We start from the raw sequence: 7,500 nt of genomic DNA, 5'->3' as shown, positions 1-7,500 counted from the left end.
GCTTCTTCGAACATCATTGACGAGGAAATCGCCGGGCACGACGTTTCAGGCCAGGGACTTGCTGTATTGACAAGTGACTCGCCGCGCACGACGTTTCAGGCCAGGCACTTGCTGTATTCACAAGTGACTCGCCGCGCACGACGTTTCAGGCCAGGGACTTGCTGTATTCACAAGTGACTCGCCGCGCACGACGTTTCAGGCCAGGGACTTGCTGTATTGACAAGTGACTCGCCGCGCACGACGTTTCAGGCCAGGCACTTGCTGTATTCACAAGTGACTCGCCGCGCACGACGTTTCAGGCCAGGGACTTGCTGGATTTACAAGTGACTCGCCGCGCACGACGTTTCAGGCCAGGGACTTGCTGTATTGACAAGTGACTCGCCGCGCACGACGTTTCAGGCCTGGGACTTGCTGTATTCACAAGTGACTCGCCGCGCACGACGTTTCAGGCCAGGGACTTGCTGTATTGACAAGTGACTCGCCGCGCACGACGTTTCAGGCCAGGGACTTGCTGTATTGACAAGTGACTCGCCGCGCACGACGTTTCAGGCCAGGGACTTGCTGTATTGACAAGTGACTCGCCGCGCACGACGTTTCAGGCCAGGCACTTGATGGATTTACAAGTGACTCGCCGCGCACGACGTTTCAGGCCAGGGACTTGCTGGATTCACAAGTGACTCGCCGCGCACGACGTTTCAGGCCAGGGACTTGCTGTATTCACAAGTGACTCGCCGCGCACGACGTTTCAGGCCAGGCACTTGCTGTATTCACAAGTGACTCGCCGCGCACGACGTTTCAGGCCAGGGACTTGCTGTATTCACAAGTGACTCGCCGCGCACGACGTTTCAGGCCAGGGACTTGCTGTATTGACAAGTGACTCGCCGCGCACGACGTTTCAGGCCAGGCACTTGCTGTATTCACAAGTGACTCGCCGCGCACGACGTTTCAGGCCAGGGACTTGCTGGATTTACAAGTGACTCGCCGCGCACGACGTTTCAGGCCAGGGACTTGCTGTATTCACAAGTGACTCGCCGCGCACGACGTTTCAGGCCAGGGACTTGCTGTATTGACAAGTGACTCGCCGCGCACGACGTTTCAGGCCTGGGACTTGCTGTATTCACAAGTGACTCGCCGCGCACGACGTTTCAGGCCAGGGACTTGCTGTATTGACAAGTGACTCGCCGCGCACGACGTTTCAGGCCAGGGACTTGCTGTATTGACAAGTGACTCGCCGCGCACGACGTTTCAGGCCAGGGACTTGCTGTATTGACAAGTGACTCGCCGCGCACGACGTTTCAGGCCAGGCACTTGATGGATTTACAAGTGACTCGCCGCGCACGACGTTTCAGGCCAGGGACTTGCTGGATTCACAAGTGACTCGCCGCGCACGACGTTTCAGGCCAGGGACTTGCTGTATTCACAAGTGACTCGCCGCGCACGACGTTTCAGGCCAGGCACTTGCTGTATTCACAAGTGACTCGCCGCGCACGACGTTTCAGGCCAGGCACTTGCTGTATTCACAAGTGACTCGCCGCGCACGACGTTTCAGGCCAGGGACTTGCTGTATTCAGAAGTGACTCGCCGCGCACGACGTTTCAGGCCAGGCACTTGCTGTATTCACAAGTGACTCGCCGCGCACGACGTTTCAGGCCAGGGACTTGCTGGATTTACAAGTGACTCGCCGCGCACGACGTTTCAGGCCAGGGACTTGCTGTATTCACAAGTGACTCGCCGCGCACGACGTTTCAGGCCAGGGACTTGCTGTATTGACAAGTGACTCGCCGCGCACGACGTTTCAGGCCTGGGACTTGCTGTATTCACAAGTGACTCGCCGCGCACGACGTTTCAGGCCAGGGACTTGCTGTATTGACAAGTGACTCGCCGCGCACGACGTTTCAGGCCAGGGACTTGCTGTATTGACAAGTGACTCGCCGCGCACGACGTTTCAGGCCAGGGACTTGCTGTATTGACAAGTGACTCGCCGCGCACGACGTTTCAGGCCAGGCACTTGATGGATTTACAAGTGACTCGCCGCGCACGACGTTTCAGGCCAGGGACTTGCTGGATTCACAAGTGACTCGCCGCGCACGACGTTTCAGGCCAGGGACTTGCTGTATTCACAAGTGACTCGCCGCGCACGACGTTTCAGGCCTGGGACTTGCTGTATTCACAAGTGACTCGCCGCGCACGACGTTTCAGGCCTGGGACTTGCTGTATTCACAAGTGACTCGCCGCGCACGACGTTTCAGGCCAGGGACTTGCTGTATTGACAAGTGACTGGCCGCGCACGACGTTTCAGGACAGGGACTTGCTGGATTTACAAGTGACTCGCCGCGCACGACGTTTCAGGCCAGGGACTTGCTGTATTCACAAGTGACTCGCCGCGCACGACGTTTCAGGCCTGGGACTTGCTGTATTCACAAGTGACTCGCCGCGCACGACGTTTCAGGCCAGGGACTTGCTGGATTCACAAGTGACTCGCCGCGCACGACGTTTCAGGCCAGGGACTTGCTGTATTCACAAGTGACTCGCCGCGCACGACGTTTCAGGCCTGGGACTTGCTGTATTCACAAGTGACTCGCCGCGCACGACGTTTCAGGCCAGGGACTTGCTGTATTGACAAGTGACTCGCCGCGCACGACGTTTCAGGCCAGGGACTTGCTGTATTGACAAGTGACTCGCCGCGCACGACGTTTCAGGCCTGGGACTTGCTGTATTCACAAGTGACTCGCCGCGCACGACGTTTCAGGCCAGGGACTTGCTGTATTGACAAGTGACTCGCCGCGCACGACGTTTCAGGCCAGGGACTTGCTGTATTGACAAGTGACTCGCCGCGCACGACGTTTCAGGCCAGGGACTTGCTGTATTGACAAGTGACTCGCCGCGCACGACGTTTCAGGCCAGGGACTTGCTGTATTCACAAGTGACTCGCCGCGCACGACGTTTCAGGCCTGGGACTTGCTGTATTCACAAGTGACTCGCCGCGCACGACGTTTCAGGCCAGGGACTTGCTGTATTGACAAGTGACTCGCCGCGCACGACGTTTCAGGCCAGGGACTTGCTGTATTGACAAGTGACTCGCCGCGCACGACGTTTCAGGCCTGGGACTTGCTGTATTCACAAGTGACTCGCCGCGCACGACGTTTCAGGCCAGGGACTTGCTGTATTGACAAGGGACTCGCCGCGCACGACGTTTCAGGCCAGGGACTTGCTGTATTGACAAGTGACTCGCCGCGCACGACGTTTCAGGCCAGGGACTTGCTGTATTGACAAGTGACTCGCCGCGCACGACGTTTCAGGCCAGGCACTTGATGGATTTACAAGTGACTCGCCGCGCACGACGTTTCAGGCCAGGGACTTGCTGGATTCACAAGTGACTCGCCGCGCACGACGTTTCAGGCCAGGGACTTGCTGTATTCACAAGTGACTCGCCGCGCACGACGTTTCAGGCCAGGCACTTGCTGTATTCACAAGTGACTCGCCGCGCACGACGTTTCAGGCCAGGCACTTGCTGTATTCACAAGTGACTCGCCGCGCACGACGTTTCAGGCCAGGGACTTGCTGTATTCAGAAGTGACTCGCCGCGCACGACGTTTCAGGCCAGGCACTTGCTGTATTCACAAGTGACTCGCCGCGCACGACGTTTCAGGCCAGGGACTTGCTGGATTTACAAGTGACTCGCCGCGCACGACGTTTCAGGCCAGGGACTTGCTGTATTCACAAGTGACTCGCCGCGCACGACGTTTCAGGCCAGGGACTTGCTGTATTGACAAGTGACTCGCCGCGCACGACGTTTCAGGCCTGGGACTTGCTGTATTCACAAGTGACTCGCCGCGCACGACGTTTCAGGCCAGGGACTTGCTGTATTGACAAGTGACTCGCCGCGCACGACGTTTCAGGCCAGGGACTTGCTGTATTGACAAGTGACTCGCCGCGCACGACGTTTCAGGCCAGGGACTTGCTGTATTGACAAGTGACTCGCCGAGCACGACGTTTCAGGCCAGGCACTTGATGGATTTACAAGTGACTCGCCGCGCACGACGTTTCAGGCCAGGGACTTGCTGGATTCACAAGTGACTCGCCGCGCACGACGTTTCAGGCCAGGGACTTGCTGTATTCACAAGTGACTCGCCGCGCACGACGTTTCAGGCCTGGGACTTGCTGTATTCACAAGTGACTCGCCGCGCACGACGTTTCAGGCCTGGGACTTGCTGTATTCACAAGTGACTCGCCGCGCACGACGTTTCAGGCCAGGGACTTGCTGTATTGACAAGTGACTGGCCGCGCACGACGTTTCAGGACAGGGACTTGCTGGATTTACAAGTGACTCGCCGCGCACGACGTTTCAGGCCAGGGACTTGCTGTATTCACAAGTGACTCGCCGCGCACGACGTTTCAGGCCTGGGACTTGCTGTATTCACAAGTGACTCGCCGCGCACGACGTTTCAGGCCAGGGACTTGCTGGATTCACAAGTGACTCGCCGCGCACGACGTTTCAGGCCAGGGACTTGCTGTATTCACAAGTGACTCGCCGCGCACGACGTTTCAGGCCTGGGACTTGCTGTATTCACAAGTGACTCGCCGCGCACGACGTTTCAGGCCAGGGACTTGCTGTATTGACAAGTGACTCGCCGCGCACGACGTTTCAGGACAGGGACTTGCTGGATTTACAAGTGACTCGCCGCGCACGACGTTTCAGGCCAGGGACTTGCTGTATTCACAAGTGACTCGCCGCGCACGACGTTTCAGGCCTGGGACTTGCTGTATTCACAAGTGACTCGCCGCGCACGACGTTTCAGGCCTGGGACTTGCTGTATTCACAAGTGACTCGCCGCGCACGACGTTTCAGGCCAGGGACTTGCTGTATTGACAAGTGACTGGCCGCGCACGACGTTTCAGGACAGGGACTTGCTGTATTCACAAGTGACTCGCCGCGCACGACGTTTCAGGCCAGGGACTTGCTGTATTCACAAGTGACTCGCCGCGCACGACGTTTCAGGCCTGGGACTTGCTGTATTCACAAGTGACTCGCCGCGCACGACGTTTCAGGCCAGGGACTTGCTGTATTGACAAGTGACTCGCCGCGCACGACGTTTCAGGCCAGGGACTTGCTGTATTCACAAGTGACTCGCCGCGCACGACGTTTCAGGACAGGGACTTGCTGGATTTACAAGTGACTCGCCGCACACGACGTTTCAGGCCAGGGACTTGCTGGATTTACAAGTGACTCGCCGCGCACGACGTTTCAGGCCAGGGACTTGCTGGATTTACAAGTGACTCGCCGCGCACGACGTTTCAGGCCAGGGACTTGCTGTATTGACAAGTGACTCGCCGCGCACGACGTTTCAGGCCAGGCACTTGCTCTATTCACAAGTGACTCGCCGCGCACGACGTTTCAGGCCAGGGACTTGCTGGATTTACAAGTGACTCGCCGCGCACGACGTTTCAGGCCAGGGACTTGCTGTATTCACAAGTGACTCGCCGCGCACGACGTTTCAGGCCAGGGACTTGCTGTATTGACAAGTGACTCGCCGCGCACGACGTTTCAGGCCAGGGACTTGCTGTATTGACAAGTGACTCGCCGCGCACGACGTTTCAGGCCTGGGACTTGCTGTATTCACAAGTGACTCGCCGCGCACGACGTTTCAGGCCAGGGACTTGCTGTATTGACAAGTGACTCGCCGCGCACGACGTTTCAGGCCAGGGACTTGCTGTATTGACAAGTGACTCGCCGCGCACGACGTTTCAGGCCAGGGACTTGCTGTATTGACAAGTGACTCGCCGCGCACGACGTTTCAGGCCAGGCACTTGATGGATTTACAAGTGACTCGCCGCGCACGACGTTTCAGGCCAGGGACTTGCCAGTTGTACGGAATTCACGCGCATTGCCCCTCATGAACAGAAGAGTGTTAAGTGCAGGCGCATTGCATTTGCTGTTGTGGTCAAGGAGTCCCCCCTCCATCCCTTCTAACAATCCTGTTTGCTCGTTCCAGCCGACTAGATATCGGCCTGCTCCCGAGCGAGTGTACCCACAGCAGCGGTGCGAGCTCGTGGCATTAGCCTACTTCTCACATAATGAGCATTACCACCAACTATTTTCCATCTGTTATAGGCAATCGAGTCCGCTTTATGGAGGGTCACTAACGCTTTGATATTTCCACAGTTCGTGCTAAACGAGCGCCGGACGCTGCGTCGACGGAGCTCAGTCCGGAGCGGCGAACCCAGCTGTGCGCCGGTGTTCGCCGTAGCGCCACGTTGTCGGCGTACGGTCGCCGTTTCCACTGATTTTTGCGCGTTCAAATGAGAAGTTTGTCTGCCGGACAGTAGTTCGACGATAATATATAAGGACGACAGTCGAAATACCGTTAATACATTCGCGCCTATCACCAATCGGAAGACGTGCTCTATTGCCAGAGCTTTAAGAAGAAAAACTCGGAGTCGACGTTCGCCGCCTATTGACCAGGTCGAGAGAGCCGTCATCGAGTTCACGCGCATCCCCACCGAAACGTACATGTTCACGCGCATCGCTCTCCTTGGCCACGCATACGCAGCACATGTTCACGCGCATTGCTTTCGTTGGCCAGGAAAAAGGAAGCACAAGTCCACGCGCATTGCTTTCCTTGGCCAGCCAAACTCAGCACAAGTCCACGCGCATTGCCTTCCTTGGCCTCGCAAACGCAGCACATGTTCACGCGCATTGCTTTCGTTGGCCAGGAAAAAGGAAGCACAAGTGCACGCGCATTGCTTTCGTTGGCCAGGAAAAAGGAAGCACTAGTGCACGCGCATTGCCTTCCCGGCCAGCCAAACGCAGCACAAGTCCACGCGCATTGCCTTCCTTGGCCTCGCAAACGCAGCACATGTTCACGCGCATTGCTTTCGTTGGCCAGGAAAAAGGAAGCACAAGTGCACGCGCATTGCTCTCGTTGGCCAGGCAAAAGGAAGCACAAGTGCACGCGCATTGCTTTCGTTGGCCAGGAAAAAGGAAGCACTAGTGCACGCGCATTGCTTTCCCGGCCAGCCAAACGCAGCACAAGTCCACGCGCATTGCCTTCCTTGGCCTCGCAAACGCAGCACATGTTCAAGCGCATTGCTCTCGTTGGCCAGGAAAAAGGAAGCACTAGTGCACGCGCATTGCCTTCCCGGCCAGCCAAACGCAGCACAAGTCCACGCGCATTGCCTTCCTTGGCCTCGCAAACGCAGCACATGTTCAAGCGCATTGCTCTCGTTGGCCAGGAAAAAGGAAGCACTAGTGCACGCGCATTGCTCTCCCGGCCAGCCAAACGCAGCACAAGTCCACGCGCATTGCCTTCCTTGGCCTCGCAAACGCAGCACATGTTCACGCGCATTGCTTTCGTTGGCCAGGAAAAAGGAAGCACAAGTGCACGCGCATTGCTTTCGTTGGCCAGGAAAAAGGAAGCACTAGTGCACGCGCATTGCCTTCCCGGCCAGCCAAACGCAGCACAAGTCCACGCGCATTGCCTTCCTTGGCCTCGCAAACGC

This window comes from Phymastichus coffea, unplaced genomic scaffold, assembly GCF_024137745.1.
Source record: "Phymastichus coffea isolate CEN01 unplaced genomic scaffold, Cenicafe_Pcof_1.1 PCOF00311, whole genome shotgun sequence".
Classification (NCBI taxonomy): Eukaryota; Metazoa; Arthropoda; class Insecta; order Hymenoptera; family Eulophidae; genus Phymastichus; species Phymastichus coffea.
Note: the sequence above shows the minus strand (reverse complement) of the source record.